Source organism: Vipera berus, assembly GCF_964194415.1.
Source record: "Vipera berus genome assembly, chromosome: 6".
Lineage (NCBI taxonomy): Eukaryota > Metazoa > Chordata > Lepidosauria > Squamata > Viperidae > Vipera > Vipera berus.
In genome coordinates this window covers 54,927,386-54,945,089 of record NC_138208.1, presented here as the reverse complement: position 1 = coordinate 54,945,089, position 17,704 = coordinate 54,927,386, and the positions used below count along the sequence as shown (strand labels likewise).

The 17,704-nt window shown below is 41.3% G+C and overlaps 1 protein-coding gene across 1 annotated transcript in view; it reads left to right on the top strand.

The window, feature by feature from the left end:
- The window catches only part of FGD6 (FYVE, RhoGEF and PH domain containing 6), a 377,558-nt gene that overhangs the window by 260,958 nt on the left and 98,896 nt on the right, over positions 1–17,704 (top strand). The window lies entirely within an intron of this gene.

The following is a 17,704-nucleotide window of genomic DNA, read 5'->3' as shown; positions in this document are numbered from 1 at the left end:
TATGCTTAAATTCTATTATTATTTTTATTAAATAAAAATACATTCAAATTCTATAGAGTAATGTTTAAGCTGAAAAATATTATAACGATCAAGTTTTTCCAGAAGGTAAACCGAAAGCTTAAAAGGATGTTTCCCTAGAATTTGGAAACCTGGAGGCTCTTTAGTAGTTATGTGACAATTTGTTGATTATTATGCTGCAGTGCTTGGTCAGGCAGCATTTTTCTTTACTGGAGTGACAATATATTTTGCAACTGCAGCTTATGATGTGAGGCTAATTTTAGTTCTGTGATACATTTAATAATCTGGAAAAGTGACAATGCTTGCAGATCTCCATTTTCATGAATTGGAAATTGGGAAGAAGGAGAAGAAAAATGAGCCAAATCTCTCAGGAAAGCTAAGCAGCTTCTGTGCCCTTTTAGAATAAATCTGCCCTTATAAGTATATACTAGTGCAGGGGTCGGCAACCCGAAAAAGGAAAAGAGCCACTGGGAACCGGTTCCATCACACATAAAAAAAGTGGGAGCCGCGTGCGTGCATCCATGCATGCGCATGCGCAAAAAAGATTTCTTGCGCATGCGCGGACACGCGCAGTTGCCTTTTTTTTAATGTGTGATGGAACCGGTTCCCGGTTGCGCGACGGCGATGGCCCGTCTGCAAAGCTGCCAAAAGCGGCAGCTTTGCAGACGGGCCGTGGCAGCTTTCTCAACAAGCGGGGCCGCTACCCATTCCGAGAGGTGCGCGCGCACCTCCCCAAACCTCCCCAAACATCGGCAGGTCTCCGTACCTCCGCGCGAACGGGCAGCAGCCCCGCTTGTTGCGAAAGCTGCCGCGGCCCATCTCCTGAATGGCTGACTCCGCAGCGTTGCCTTGGACCTGGCCCCCGGACACCCGCGTGCCCTGAGCGGCAGCTGCGCCTCGGCCGCTTCCTCGCCGGCCTCCTTCCATTCCCAGACTCGCGGCGGGGACGAGCACGATCCAGCGGCGACACCCCCGGTCGGGCCCCGGTGGCGGAGGAGGCAGTGGTGGCAGCGGAGGCGGCCGCAGCACCGGCAGCCTTCCTAGCAGCGGTGGCGACAGAGAAAGAGGCGGCGGCGGCGGAGGAGGAGGCGGCGGCTGCTGCAGAGGCAGCTTCCTGGTGGTCTTCCTGTCGGCTTCCTGCCTCTCCGCCCGCAGTGCGAGCTCGGACGTTACGGGGCTGGCCGGCCCGGACTGGGTCGGGCGAGTCGATCACCTCCTCTTCCTCCTTTCCCTCCTCCTCCTCCTCCTCCCACTCCCGCTCCCTCTCCTCTCCAGGGTGACCCTCCTGAATGTCTTTCCCGACAGCCCGCTTCACCCCGCTTGGTTTTGAAACTTGAAAAAGGACGCCTTGCTTGGGGGAGGGAAGGAGGCAAAGGCTCCGGCTGGGCGGCGCAGAAACGCTTCCTGAGCCGTGCCGGAGACCGCCGAGAAGGCTTGAAAGCTCGCCGGAATCCCATCGCCCTCTCCCGGGGAATCACCCCGAATCCGAGGCGGGGAGAGGGAAAACACGGGAGTGGGGAAGGCGAGGCGGAGGGGAGGAAGGCAGGAAGGAGGGCAGGCGGGGGGCAGGGCAGGGGAGAGAAGCGGAAAGCAACCAGCCGAGAGAGCAGGCGGCGGCCGTAGGAGTGGCGGCGGCGGCAGCAGCCAAGCGGGAGGAGTCCTGATCCCTCGCTTCTGCTTTTCCCCCCCAGCCCGGGAAGCCTCCTTCTCCCCCACCCCATCCCTCCCCCCATCCCGGACCCCCTCCTCTCCCAGCCTTTTCCCCGGTGCGCACCTCCCCAAACCTCCCCAAACGTCGGCAGGTCTCCGGACGGTGGCGGCTTGGGAGAGGTGCGCACGCACTCTCCAAACCGCTGCCATCCCGTTTGTACAGTTGCCGTGAACGCGGCAGGTCTCCGGACGGGACGGCGGCGGCTTGGAGAGGTGCGCGCGCACCACTGCCCGTTCAAAGAGGTGCGCGTGCACCGGGCAGCTGGCAGCTGCAGGAGACGGCTCAAAGAGCCGCATGCGGCTCCGGAGCTGCGGGTTGCCGACCCGTGTACTAGTGTTTTCTTTGTGCTATTTATTAACATTTTGCACTGTTTTTATTATTTTTCTATCATTAATGTTTTTGCAAACATTGGTTTGTTATGCAAACTAGAAGTAACATGGATTGGTATAATTGCCTATTGAAGCAAGTGGTATGGCTTGAAGATACCAATTTCTAGCAAAGAGTTTAAACACATGGTTCCAGGTAGAATACAGTATTGAATATTTTAAAACAATCAAAAGAATTGTTTCCTTAGCATGGAAACTAATAGTTGCTAATAGTTTTCATCATCTGTGTATGGAGCAGTTTGTAAATGGAGCATTACCCCATTTGATGCCATCATACATGTTGAATTTAAGTTCCCACAGTTCTTAGCCATTTATCTTGCTGAAGTTCCAAAAAGTGTCAGTGTGGAATAGCTAATTTAGAGAGTGCAGAACAAATTATCCATAGTATCAAGTCTGACAGGAGGTGAAGCAAAACGTATAGGAGTGATTGGTCCAGAGTGGTGTCTTATTTAATGGAAAAGTTGAGGCTTTGTGACCGTCAACTATTCCTTTGAAATTTTGGTTATGGATTCAGAAGTTCATCAATTTTTTTTGCATGGTTTGCATGATTAATATAGATATTTGGTCAATCTGTCTGCTTCTGAAAATATGGTTCTTTTTATAAGCGAAAGAAACCACACCTTCATATGCTATTGTACTACTGACTCACTGTTATCACAATTGAGGAATACTTAGCAAACTACTTGTCTTTCTCTTGTGTTGATATCATGATACTATTTCTGTTTGATTTAATCATGGCACAGTTATGCTCTGATAATAGTTTTCTGCCATGTTCTCATATATTCTTTTATCATACTCCTAATCCATGAATACATAACCAAAAAATAATGCAGAACTGGTGAACACTTTTGTTCACCAGTTTTAATCTCTACCAACCTACAGAAGCTTAAGCAGAATCATAAAATAGAATCAAATTCATACCGTTGCTCTGCAGTATCCTGATTGATGGTAGTTTTTCTTGCCAGTTGGTGATAGGCCAAAAAAAGGATGGCAGAAAATCAGAAGAAAAAGTGAAACACCTTCTCCACAATAAATGGAACATTCACAAATTAGGGCAACATCATTTGGTAGTGACTTGAAATATGAAGCAGAAGTACAGTAGGATAAAGATTGGTTTGGGAGTAGCAATTCTTTTGCTGGCATTGTTTGGTGCTCACTCAAGGATGGTGGAGAGGGTTCTGTAATTGATAGATCTGAGTCTGGTAGTGTACAAGGAGTCATCTGTTACTTGCGACAATCCTGTGAAATCACTTCCATCACACTAACTAAAGAACAGGAGTCCAGAATAGTGTTCAGAGTATCTGGAAGCTTTTTTAAAAAAAATCCTTAGAATTTTGTCTATAAAATTTGTACTAAAAGTACTGTTGAAGGAAAAGTCTTCATCATGGTTCAGTCCAAGCTGGGAATAAACAACATAGCGACTGCTTTAAAAAGAAGGTTGCAGTTTATTGAAGAGGAAAGCCAGACAGGAAGATGGCTCTGGAAGAAAAGAGAGTGAGCACATGTAGGGAGTGGGTTTTTATACCCTCTGGGGCTTTTGTTTGGAGTTGTTTCCTGTTCCTGTATTCTGACCTGAGTCTGGGTTGTGCCCTTTGGCATCTGTGGGTTAATCCTATTATGTCCTGTCTTAGAGTTTGGGTGGGATATGTAGATTTTAGGTGTCTTTGTCTTCTTAATCTTCTAGCTGGGGGCTTCCAACCTTCCTGGATTATTTACATCTGCATTTCTATAGAGCTGGTTTCTGCTTGGGGGAGGGAGACTTGGGGCTATTAAGAAAAACGGCATGCTTTTCTGCCTCTTTAAGATCCTTTGAGGAAATATATTTTTCTGCCCTTTTAATATTTCCTTCTCAGTGGGGCTGACTTCCCACAGTACTTTTATTATCCTTAAGTACTTTTATTGCACCACTGGGTATTGTATCTGAAAACATCATTATTACATAGGAACAAGGAAGTACATACTGTTCTTCAGTAGGAAGTTGTATATTAGAGATATATGCCTCATAGTTATAGACCAATGTAAAACAAAACATTTAATTTCTCTCTCTGTTCATTACTCTGAAATTATTAAAGTCTCTCAAAAGATACACACACACACAATACAGAAAATATGAAATATGAACTACTTTTTTATTCGTTGATTAATTTTTTTCAGAATCATATTTCATGACATTGTTACAGTAAATTTGAAGACCTTTCTGTTGAATTTATTTAGTGTAATTTATTTTATTATGCCCCCAAATGATTATTTTCCTTGGTTTATAATTTATGGGGTGTAATAGTCTTTAAAAAAGACAATAGTAGATGAACAAAAGACAATATGTTAAGGTTTCTCCCCAAACAATAAAACTCTATTTTATTTAATCATACCTTAGAATGATAATGATCATAATGCAGTAATAGAATGGGCATGTTTCCAATCAATAAAAAGATGTTCAGAATATATTAATGTCACAGTAATACCCTGCTAGCCTATTATTACACGACTGTACGCTATCTAGTACCCAAAGGAATAAGCTATTTAAAGAAAGATAGTCATGAAATTGAAATAGCTCTCTCCACTTTAGCAGCCTGTCTCAGCCTGGTTGGTACTTTCCCTGTAGTTGGTAGTGAGTTGTCCCTTTAAGAAATTTCAGCATACGATCAAAATTATGAGCGCTGCAATCCCAAAACCTCTGAAGGGGAACAGTTGTAGTGAAACCTGCAGAAAAAGCTTTCATTTTTTTGGATTTCCACAGAGGTAAAAAGAAGCCTTCTATACACTAACATATCTTGCTCATGAATAGTGGTAGGACTATGCAGTATTTTCAGTTTAAAAGTAAAAAGAATTTGCAGGGGCTTGAGAGGGATTTCATTACCCAGGGCAGATGTAGCCACAGAGAAGGCAGGCTTCCGGACCTTGATGTGTGTGTGGGGGCATTGTTTAATCGGTGGATCTGTGAGTGTGCTAAACCTGCCAGGTCAAATGGGAGAGGACAGTGTGATAGATTTAATATATACATTTTAATAATTAATACGTCTGCAATCATTATCTTCTCATTCAATTAAATGCCAATAGTCATGTTATTTTTGAGGAAGTGAAGTTCTGTGTGGGATGTGTTGCAAGTGATTTCTTAGTACCCTAGTGAATACCTCATAAAACTGTATGTGGAAATCTCAGTTGGCTTCCGATGACATTAATTAGGTGTTTTGTGTCATGGCAAAAAAAATAATTGAGAAACAGAATAATGATGTTATCTAAGGTCAGGTATAGGAATACTTTTTAAAAATAAAGTTGATTCTCAATTTGTGTGCACATGATAATATTGGTAATAAGTTTATAAAGTATCTGAGCACTATGTACAATAGTTTTAGTTAACGATAAAACATTGATTTGTTGGGCTAGTGAAATATCATGTTAATATCTTCAAGAATGAAGTGGAATTCTCCATGTGAAAAAGTATTGTAATCCAATTATACCTAAGTATCAGTAGCGTGGCATCTTTTCTTTCCTGAAACACTCATTCTTTTAAACTAGTTATTAAAGGTAGTACAGGAAGCAGTTGTTAAAATCCACTCCTGCCCACTAGATTGGTAGATCTGCTCATCTCCTTCTCCAAACTGTTCTACTGCAACATAGCTTTATATACCATAATGTATTTTGTTTGATTTTGAGAGAAAGAAAGACATAGGATGTTGTATTACTGGAAGTGGGAAAACTATTAGGCAAGGTAGATAATCGTCCCAAATCATATCAATTTACTTATATGCTATATTTGAGTCCTAATGATACCTTTTTTAAAAAATTTACATTGGTTTGATGTTCTTTTCTATATAGAGATAATTAAAGAAGCAGCACCATCTGCTGGCAGTTGAATTATCATGTACTAGATTCCAGTTAATGTAAAGTCAGTGGATGGTGGAGAGGGTTCTGTAATTGATAGATCTGAGTCTGGTAGTGTACAAGGAGTCATCTGTTACTTGCAACAACCCTGTGAAATCATTTCCATCACACTAACTAAAGAACAGGAGTCCAGAATAGTGTTAAGAAAACCAATTAAGAAAACCAAGATCATGGCATCCGGCCCTCTCAATTCCTGGCAAATACAGTAGATGGGGAAGAAATAGAGGTAGTGACAGATTTTATTTTCCTGGGCTCCAAGATCACTGCAGATGGGGACTGTAGCCAAGAAATTAAAAGACGCTTGCTCCTGGGGAGGAAAGCCATTGCAAATCTAGACAGCACACTAAAAAGCAGAGACATCACCCTGTCAACAAAAGTGCGTATAGTCAAGGCTATGGCCTTCCCAGTTGCAATGTATGGCAGTGAAAGTTGGACCATAAAAAAGGCTGAGCGCCAAAGAATTGAGGCCTTTGAACTCTGGTGCTGGAGAAGACTCCTGCGAGTCCCTTGGACTGCAAGGCGATCAAACCGGTCAGTCCTAGAGGAGATCAACCCTGACTGCTCTTTAGAAGGCCAGATCCTGAAGCTAAAACCCAAATACTTTGGCCACCTAATGAGAAGGAAGGACTCACTGGAGAAGAGCCTAATGCTGGGAAAGATTGAGGGCAAGAGAAGAAGGGGACGACAGAGAATGAGGTGGCTGGATGGAGTCACTGAAGTAGTAGGCGTGAGCTTAAATGGACTCCAGAAGATGGTAGAGGACAGGAAGGCCTGGAGGAACGTTGTCCGTAGGGTCGCGATGGGTCGGACACGACTTCGCAGCTAACAACAACAACAACAAAGTCAGTGAGCTTTGCATTTCACTGGAACTTCATTGACATGGTCTACTAGATAGGGCTTTTCAACCTTTTCACAGACATGACAATTTTAGGACATGACAATATTTGAATACCACCAGTGGCTTAGCAAGGTGTTAAAAACTAAATGACCAGAAAAAAAACAGGAATAAAGTGTACCCACTTTATTCAATTAACCCATCTTGGCCTTTTTTAGCAAGCTAATCAGGGTCAGTGTTGGTCAGTGGTTGGATGGGGAACCACTTGGAGATCTCCAAGCTGTAGGCTGGATCAGCAAGTAGAAAAAGAAGAACAAAAGGAAAGGAAAAGAAAGCTAGACACTATTGAAGGTGTCTGCAATTTAACATTTACTTGATAAATGTTAAGACGGTGACAGAACTAACATGCATTTTTCCCCTGGATATGATTATGAATGTGCACAAGAAAATTTAGAGGTTATTAAAGCACTAACATTGCCATTCTCGAGTGGCTCTCAAGTAAAGTAGGATATTCCTTGGATAGCATTGGTATATCGTTCTAAAAAGCAATGAAGTTTAAATATAGTCAAGTGTTAGAGATGACTATTGGTTCAGTTTTTATAATTAACGGAATGGGATGGAATGTACTACTAAGTAATATAATGATAGAGTTAATTTGGGGGGTATGTCCTCAATATGTAAATGGAGAATAATTATTAACTATACTGAATATTAATTAAAGATAAATAAAGTGAAATGTCATATTATTTTTATCTATTTTGGGTTTCACTCTAGCAGAACACTGAGTGACAAAATATGTCTCTTGGTCAGAATCACCTTTCAGGCTCTATATACAGTAATTACATATTCATCAATCACATTTAAAACAAAAAACTTTGAGACTGGGATGTTGAATTCTGCTTGACACTGTAATAATGGTTAAAAGTTTCTGGGAGGCTGTGCACGCCGATCTTGGGCTCCTGCCCAGCTCACTTGCTTGCGCTTCGCCGGAAAACATGCTGCTTGCTAATTTAGCAGAAGGCCCAGGATCAGCGCCAGGCTCCAGCTGATCCGTGCTTCTGGGAGGCTCCACAGAAGCGCGGATCAGCTGTAGCTTGTCTCCTGGGCTTCTGCCCAGCTCACTCACTCACTAACTCAACCTTCACCTGAAAACACATGCTTGCTAAACACGCCACTCGCTAACTCAACCTTTGCCTGAAAACACATGCTTGATAAACACGCTGCTCGACCTTCCCCCAAAAAACATGCCGCTCGCTCACTCATCCTTCCTCTGAAAACAGGCCGCTTGCTCTGCCTTTCCTCACTGCTTCAGTAAGAAAAGCCTCTTCTCTTCTTGGTCTGCCCCTTTTATACGTTCTCTTCTTTATGCCCTCCTCCTCCTTTTCTGGGTGCATTGGAAGCTCCAATTGCCATGTCGCCACGTGCGCAGATCCTGGGCATTCTGCCAAGCTCTGAGCTCCAGCTGATCTCCTCCAGGTCTGTGCAGCTCCGCTTTAACTGGTTCCCTCCCCCACTACAATTAGCTAGGGCTCATGTGCTAAAGTACCACTGGTGGTACATGTACCACCGGTTGAAAAGCCCTGTACTAGATGTTCTAAACTAGTGCTTTTCAACCCATGGTCCGCATGCCACTGGTTGTACTTCAGCACCTGGCAGGTGGTATATGTACAATGGGTTGAAAAGCACTATAAAAAAAGTGTAAAAGTGTAGTGGGGGGATGAGCTGAACCGGTGGCAGCGCCACACAGGCCTGTGGGAAAGTCAGCTGGAGCTGCGGTGTTCCGGGGCTCTGTTGAGCATCTAGGATCGGCGTGCGGCTCCAGCTGATTGGCACTTCCAGGAGCAGTGCGCAGCCTTGGGGAGAGGAATCAGCTGGAGCTGCACCAAAGAGAAAAGGAGGAGGAGGACGGAGACAGGAGAGGATATAAAAGGAGGAGGTTTGGGCAGGAAAAGGAGAGAAAAGATGACGGGGAAAGAGAAGGGGACGGAGAAAGAGAGACGGAGAAAAGGAGAGGCTTTGAGACAAGCAGAGGGAGAGAAGGGGATAGAACAGTGCAAAGATTAATGTCAGAGAAACAGGCACAAGTTTCCCATTAAGCGTATGGTAAGTGGGTGTACAGATAGTCCTCAAACTATGACCACAATTGAACCCAAAATATATGTTGCTAAGTTAAGAAATTTGTTAAATGAGTTTTATCCCATTTTATGACTTTTCTTGCCACATTTGTTAAGTGAATCACTGCAGTTAAATTAGTAACACAGTTGTTAAGTGAATCTGGATTCCCCATTGACTTTGCTTATGAGAAGGTTGCAAATGGGGATCACATGTCCCTGGGACACTGCGACCATCATAAATGTGAATCAGTTGCCAAGCATCCGAATGTAAATCACATGACCCTGGGGGTGCAGAAACGGTCATAAGTGTGAAAAAATTGTTGTAAGTCATTTTTTCCAGTGCCGTTATAACTTCGAACAGTCACTAAGTGGACTGTTGTAAGTCGAGGACTACCTGTACTTTAACACTTTTTTTCTTCTTTTTGGTCATCAAGTTTTTGACACCTTGCTAGGCGACTGTTGGTACTTGAATATTGCCATATCCTAAAAGTGGTACAATCTGTGAAAAGGCTGTCAAGCACTGTTCTAAACAACTGCTTCAGTTGGTTTGTATAGGTACATATAGGATAATACACATGGTAAGAATACTGAAGCTGAAACATGGGCTGCACAATATTTTTTATGATCATTTCCCACTGATTTATCACTCTCATTGTGTCCTATTCCACTCTATCCTTAAAGGTCCCAGAAAATTTCACAGCCACCTGTTTAAAAAAAACAACAACCAAAACCTGGATCCCACTCTGAATGTGAGAGAAAAAGAAACTTGTAGCTTAGATATTGCCATTTAGAGATAGTTAAATCTACTTGGTTTCTCAAAATACAGGATTTATTATTTCTCCCTCCATTATCCTCCTGTTTTGGACAATGCTGCTGCCTGGATCTGAGGCTGGGGGAAGCTTCCAAGTGCTTCTAGAAGCTTCCAAGTGCTTCTAGAAGCTGGATCTGGGTGCCGGAGGCCTGGAAAAGACCTCAGACACCTGGATCAGGCTTCGGGGGGGGGGGGCTGCAAAAGCATCCCCTGGCCTCAGATCCGGATGGCAGTGGCCTGGAAAAGGCCTCCGGAGCCTGGATCCAGCCTTCAGAGACACGTGTAAGCATCCCCTGGCTTCGGTTCCATTCTCTGTTGCAGAGAACAGAGGCCTAAAGTACCATGAGATCATGCAAGATCAGTAGCGTGAGATCTCGCCTCACTGATCTCACGTGATCTTGCATTACTTTAGGCTTTCATTCTCTGCGAACACACCGAAGGCCTGGAGCAGCCAAGAAAGTGAAAGATCTCGATCTTTGCAGGGTGAGTATTGAAGGCCTGTCCTAGTGCCTAGGGAGACTCGGGGCAGGGGAGGGGAGGGAGGGAATAACCAGGGTGATTGTTGCAGTGCCACTGCGGTTGCTCATAAGAGTGAACAACTTCTGTGGTGTGGCAACATTCGTAATTTCGGGACTTGCTTGTAAGCACTAGGGGGCGCTTATTGTGTAACTTTGAATGTTCGTTAAGGGAATGTTTGTAACCTGGGGATTACCTGTATGATTGTGACTGGGCTGGAGTTGCATATTTAATGTGTATTTTAATATATTGCTTCCTGAAATGCTAAGCCTGACATTTTAAGTCTATCATTCCAACTTTTTAAATGACATGAATGTATATTGATGTCATGTATATACTAAGAGAGTTGCTTCCATGCTTAATTTATTTCTGCCATGAATATAAGTTTCTCTTTCATAAAAAACAACGAATTGGATTGAAAACTAACATCTTGTTACTAGTACATTACTAAGAAGACTGTAACTATCCTAATGGCAACGGCCATGCAACAGCTCCTCTAACACACTAGCAATGAGAGCACAAATATATTGCAATAGGAAGAATCTCAGAGGCATATATGAGCTGAGAAATGTCAGATGGGTAGAGCAATAATAGCACCCATGGTATATTGTCAAGCAGTAGAACATCATGACCATAGCCAACATAATGTTTAAAGATATTTCTCAAATGCCTTATTTATTTTGTAAGTAACAAAACTATTAGCCACAAACTGCTGGTGTGAACCTATTAGGCCACATCTGGAGCTGTTTCTTATTCTGTCTAATTAGTTCACAGTTGAATTGGGACACAAATTGTATGTGTTGCTTTCCTTTGCAGTTCTCTAAAGATGCATCTCATCACAGCAAGCATTACCATTGAAAAAGATTGTACTTATTTTTGTCGAGTTCCACCATATTAAAATGAGACACTGCAACCCAGGATATTCAATATAAGCATCATGTTTGCTGTGCACATACTGTAATGTTTACTTTAGGGAAATTGCTTTGCCACAATCAGTAAATATAAAATAATACATTGTGGCTATTGCATTTGTTTTAAAATTTAGTGAACATTATTTGGATATTAGATTTTAACGGCACAGAATGCAGAATAAAACTGAAGATTTATAGTAGAGGATTGTAGTCTTTGTGCTTGATGCCCCTGTAATTAATGCACACATTGGACATATCTTAATTACTGTACTTCCATTTGGTGACATATCTCTTTATTCTCTTGTATATTCAAAATTTACTTTTGGAGTATTCTTTTTATTTAAGTACAAGAAATGCTAGGGAGGTTGCTAATAATAAAGAAGTGACTAGTTTATATATTGCCCGTGCATGGCTTTATGCATTAAGGAATTTAGGATCAAATAATGACATTTGAAGCATTTCATTTGTTTTGTATTTTGTTTCACTATGCAGCTGCACATGCAATTACCCTTAACCTTTATTGTCATTTTTTACTGTGGGCATACTGGCACACATTAAAATTGAAATTCTGTTGCCTGCTCTCAAAAGTGTACACATACCTAACACACATATTATTGTTGTTATTGGGAGTACCTCATGAAGAGAAAGTTTGAACTATTTTGTTTGAACTGATTCCATTTTTTAAGAAGAAAAGGAAATTAAGAGGATGCAAGTTACTATCTAAGAAAGACCATTTTTGTGACATATGATATCACTAAGTAGCTAGTAGGTAAACATTGGAAATGGTTGAATCTTGATTAAGTGAATTGACTTTAATCTCAATGAAATAATGTTTTATCTGATAATAAAGCTTGTCTTCATTCCACATTTAAAAGAACAGCATTAATCAGATGCATAATGTCCCTAATAAAAACTCTGGTTTGCAACTGGTTTTAGTATATTACACTAAATAGCCAAACAAATTAGAATAAATGTAATTTTATGATTCATAAGAGTAAATGTATCTTTGGTATTTCTTTTCAACAATATGCTTTTCAATAGATGGTATACAGGGGTGTCAAACTCAATTTTATTGAGGGTCACATCAGCATTGCGGTTGCCCTCAGGGGGCCGGGTGGGTATGGCCAGGGTGGGTGTGGCCTACTGGGTGGGTGTGGCTAGAGTGCGTATGGCCTACTGGGTGGGTGTGGCTAGAGTGCGTATGGCCTACTGGGTGGGCATGGCCAGCTCTACATCGTTCGCATCAAGGGTGCCTATGGGTGCCTGGGCAGGAGTGGGACAAATCTGACGGTTTCTGGCAGAAGGAGGGTCTCTGGGCCAGGGCCAAGGCAGTGGGGGCCGTTTCCTCACTGTTTCCAGGATGGCTTCGCGGGCCGCATGAAACCACTTTGCGGGCCGGATCCGGACCCCGGGCCTTGTGTTTGACATGTCTGGTATACAATGTCTTTTTTTTTTTTTGCAAATAAGCTTCATTTTGTTTCAACAGTTTATTTCATAGTCTTTTAGTTATTTCTGATTGGACATCTCTAAAGCAACATGGTTTTAAACAGAGCATTCATACTACAATAATCAATGTATTAAACAATAACAGCAGAGAGAAGGTAAAAGAATAGTGGCCAAGTATACAGTGGGTTAGGATGCTGAGCTTGTCGATCAGAAGGTCGGCGGTTTGGCGGGTCGAATCCCGAGTGCCACGTAACACAGTGAGTTCCTGTTATTCGTCCCAGCTTCTGCCAACCTAGCAGTTCGAAAGCACGTAAAAATGCAAGTAGAAAAATAGGGACCACTACAGTGGGAAGGTAACAGCATTCTGTGCGCCTTTGGCGTCTAGTCATGCCGGCCACATGACCACGGAGACATCCTCGGACAAGCGCTGGCTCTTCAGCTTTGAAACGGAGATGAGCACCGGCCCCTAGAGTCGGAAACAACTAGCATGCATGTGCGGGGGAACCTTTACCTTTACCTATACATAAAATAAATATCGAAAAATGTACGCTCATAGATACCTACATACTTCTATCATTATTACCTAAAATTAGCAGAACCCTGTGATATGAGTAACTATATTGCAGTGTTTGATGTCAATTTAATCTTTCGTTCTTCTAGATGTTTAGAAAATGATTTCAATATTTTTTAACATTTTTCCTCTTGAATTTGGTTTTGCTCTTATTATCAGCTTCTTTTTAATTGCTGTATGTATTTTATCTTTTTAATTTATTTAAATACTTTTAAAAACTTACCTTTTAAAAACTTAGGTAAATAATGAGTTCATGGGTTTTATATATAAGTCAGGGATCCCCAACCCTGGGCTGTGGCCAACTACCAGGGGGTGGCATATTTGGAACTGGGCTATACGAGTGGCTGGCTGGAGCACGGGTGTGTGGCTCAATTTGCTTGAGCGGCAGCTGGTAGCCATTCACATGCGGCCTAGTTCTTCTCTCCCCTCAGCTGGGCCGCTAGCGGTCCCCAACCTTGGCAGCTTGGGGGGGGAGAAGGGAATAGGTCTATGTGAGTGGTCAGCTAGCGTATGCGTGCGAGCACATGCAGCCCTTGTGTGAGCAGCAGGCTGGTGTGCAAGCACACAGTTCAACTTGCACAAATGGCAGGCTGGCACGTGCACCACTCACATGGCCCAATTTCAAATATGCCACAGCACAGTAGTGGGCCATGGCCCAGTGGTTGGGGACCCATGCTATAAGTTGTGCTCCAAACATAAGTAATTTGATTTCATATTTGTTTCATCCAACAAAAATGAACTTTGCTTTTTTTCCCCAGGTGGCTTTTCTATTGATATGAGCATATATCATGGGGAACCTGGAAGTCATTCACCTTTGTAGAAAAGAGAGATTTCATGTTACTCAAGTCAAAAGAGAATCAGGATATACTCTGCATATGATTATGCATGGTATTTATAAACATTCTTACACCATGAAAATAATATTGTAACCAGATCTGAAACTTACGCAATTTGCCCTTGGTACTTCTGTTGATTATATTTTGTATAAACATAAAATCATTTAGCACATAATATTACTCTGAGTTTACACTAACTCAAGATGTTTCCATTTCTTTAGGAAATGAGTCATACATAAGATGTTTCTCAGTTTCGTCTATCGAACGTTTTATGATAGAAAGCTTTAGAAGAGTATGTGTATGATCAAATTTAAATCAAGGCTTTTTTTGCACTGAGTTGATCTGTTATTGTCATAGGTATCAAGATTGTCCACATTTCTCTGAATTTTATGACAGTAAAATACTGTTGGTTTTATCATTGCAATATAACACTTATAATGAATTCACATATTGTGTTAACATATTGTTTTGTTAACCAAGGGTTTTGCAATAGTTCACAGCTGACTGAAGTGGCACAACATCTGAATCATAAAATAGTTCAGCCTTCCCAAGCTGATGCCCTCCAGATGTTCAGAATTCCCAACATACAGTACATGGTTATTGATGATGCTGGATGGAACTCTGCAAGGCTCACCTTGGACTGTACAACATGGCTGTATGTCCTGAAGAGAGTCCAAACCAAACATTTAACAAACAACAGGTTTTCCAGTGTGCTCTAAACACAGTGTTCCAGTAGGAATCAGGAGTTGATAAAGTTGAATCCAGCCTCTGGATAAATATTTTTATTTTATTTTTTTATTGAAAAGTTTTTCAATACATTTTATCTTTAACAACCCCTCCCCACCCACCCCCTTCCCAGCCCTACCCAACCCTCCCCCCCTCCCCTCCCCCCCTCCCCGTCCCTGACTTCCCAGAGCTAAATACAAGGTATAAAAGTAGAAACAATCATAAACAATATTTGGCTTTGAAACGGAGATGAGCACCGGCCCCTAGAGTCGGAAACGACTAGCATGCATGTGCGGGGGAACCTTTACCTTTACCTATACATAAAATAAATATGGAAAAATGTACGCTCATAGATACCTACATACTTCTATCATTATTACATAAAATTAGGTAATAATAATAATAATAATAATAATAATAATAATAATAATAATAATAATAATAATAATAATAAAATATTTTATTGATTGGCTAAATCTATTCTATAACCCAGTTGGATTGGCACATCTAATTCTTGCAATTTCATAGCCTCCTGGGAAAAATAAGTTGTGCCATAAAATAGCCTAGGTGACTGACTACTTCCAACTATTGCTTTAATTTTACTGCATATTAAGAAATCTTTAACAATTTGTTTATTCTTTTTGTAAGCAGTAGAATGTAAGTATTTAAATAAACAAGAAAATCCAAACTATAGCAAATATGGAGCCTCTAGATGGTTGTATTGATTGACACATGATTTACACTTTCCCAATGATTATGTTTTATGGCTTTAATTCAGTTTTAATGTTATTTTATTATCTGTATTTTATTGTTTTTTGTGGTTTTAATTATCTCAGCTGCATAGAGTCCTGAATCTTAAGCTCTGATTAGACCATTAAGAATGGAATACTGCCCAAGTAGTAATTTCATTTGGTACATATGTATCATGAGTCTTTAAGTCCATGTTGTGGGAAAATGTATGCATTAGAATTCTAATGCCATTTTTTTTTAAAAAAATGCTGCTTGAGAACAGAAAATGAAATAGTTACCTTGTGCCATTTAGAAATGTTTATACTTTGGGGAATATGGCTGGGACAGAAAAAGCAAAGCGCCCACCATTTAACTCTTGGGTGTAGTTTGAAGCTGCTTCTTTCTAAATGCAAGAAGAAGAAGAAGAAGAAGAAGAAGAAGAAGAAGAAGAAGAAGAAGAAGAAGAAGAAGAAGAAGAAGAAGAAGAAGAAGAAGAAGAAGAAGAAGAAGAAGAAGAAGAAGAAGAAGAAGAAGAAGAAGAAGAAGAAGTTGTTGGAAGGGACCTTGGAGGTCATCTAGTCCAACCCCCTGCTAAGGCAGGAAACCCTATACCATTTCAGACAAATGGCTGGCCAGTCTCTTCTTAAAAACTTCCAGTGTTGGAGCATTCACCACTTCTGGAGGCATAATGTGTGCCGGTGTTCAATATATAGTTAATCCTTCTATTCCTAATCTTTAGCAGAGAAAATCAACTCAGCACTGACCAGTAATTTACATGTCATTGAGTCAGATTTTACTTTTGCTAACTTAATTACAAGCTCAACTTGTCCTTAGCAATAATTCATAAAATTTCCAATGACATTCCAATATTTTTTCTTCTCTATCCATCCACTGTTATCTATTGTCTTCTCTTTTTCAACTTCCTTCAACCTTTCCAAGTACAGCTATTATTTTAGTCCATCATTTGTTCACATCACATCACCAAACTATATGAGTTTCGACTACTGATCATTGCCTAAAAGAGCAGTCAACCTCTGGAATGGATTGATTAATAACCATCTCCAAAACTATAATTCAACAATTTCTGTCTTTCTCATCATTTTTCAAGGTCTAATTTTTTTAATATTACCGGTACCTTACCTTTGGGACGCGGTAGCTCAATGGGTTAGGACGCTGAGCTTGTTGATCAGATGGCAGTTTGGCGGGTCGAATCCCAAGTGCCGCGTAACAGAGTGAGTGCCTGTTACTCGTCCCAGCTTCTGCCAACCTAGCAGTTCGAAAGCACGTAAAAACGCAAGTAGAAAAATAGGGACCACTACGGTGGGAAGGTAACAGCGTTCCATGCGCCTTTGGTGTCTAGTCATGCCGGCCACATGACCACGGAGACGTCCTCGGACAAGCGCTGGCTCTTTGGCTTTGAAACGGAGATGAGCACTGGCCCCTAGAGTTAGAAATGACTAGCACGCATGTGCGGGGGAACCTTTACCTTTACCTTTGGGAAGATCTTTATTTTTGCTATTCTGATCTTTGTTGTCATTGAAATATTTATGGTGATTCTCAGTCATCCAGGTTATGGTTGTCCCAAAGGTGCTTTTTCAAAAGGCAACTAGACTTTCTTGTTTTTCTTTAAAGATGTTTTGCTTCTCATCCCAGAAGCTTCTTCAGCTCTGATTCAGTTGCCTCTTGAAAAAGCACCTTTGGGTCATTGAAATATCCTTAACATTCATAATACCAGTGCTTTTTTTGTAAAAAAAAAAAAAAGTGCCGGAATTCACACACGTCATACAACCCGCCTTGCCTACCCTACAAGGATTACCTTTGTAGTTGAAAAAAACAACCCTTCAATTTTTAGTGTATCTAAAAGACTAGGATTTTGTTCAAGGTAAGTTAATACTATTGTTACCATGCACTGTGTGGCTTTAAATTACAAGAAGGCATTTTATTAATCTTTTGGGACATTTACCACTGGCATACCCATTTAGTTAATGAGTGGAAATGTCAGCTTTCTATGTGGAATGAAATTGGCCCAATAAAACAAAATTTGGTTGCTTGTAGAAGATTGAATTATTTTTAAGAAGTTGTCAAACAAGGTGAAAAAATTTACATTTGGAGTTTAATATAGATATTAACTTGAAACAAATTAAAGTTGAAACTTTGTCAGTGAACAGATTATTTTTAAATTACCTTTAAGTTAAACCCAATTTAATAAATA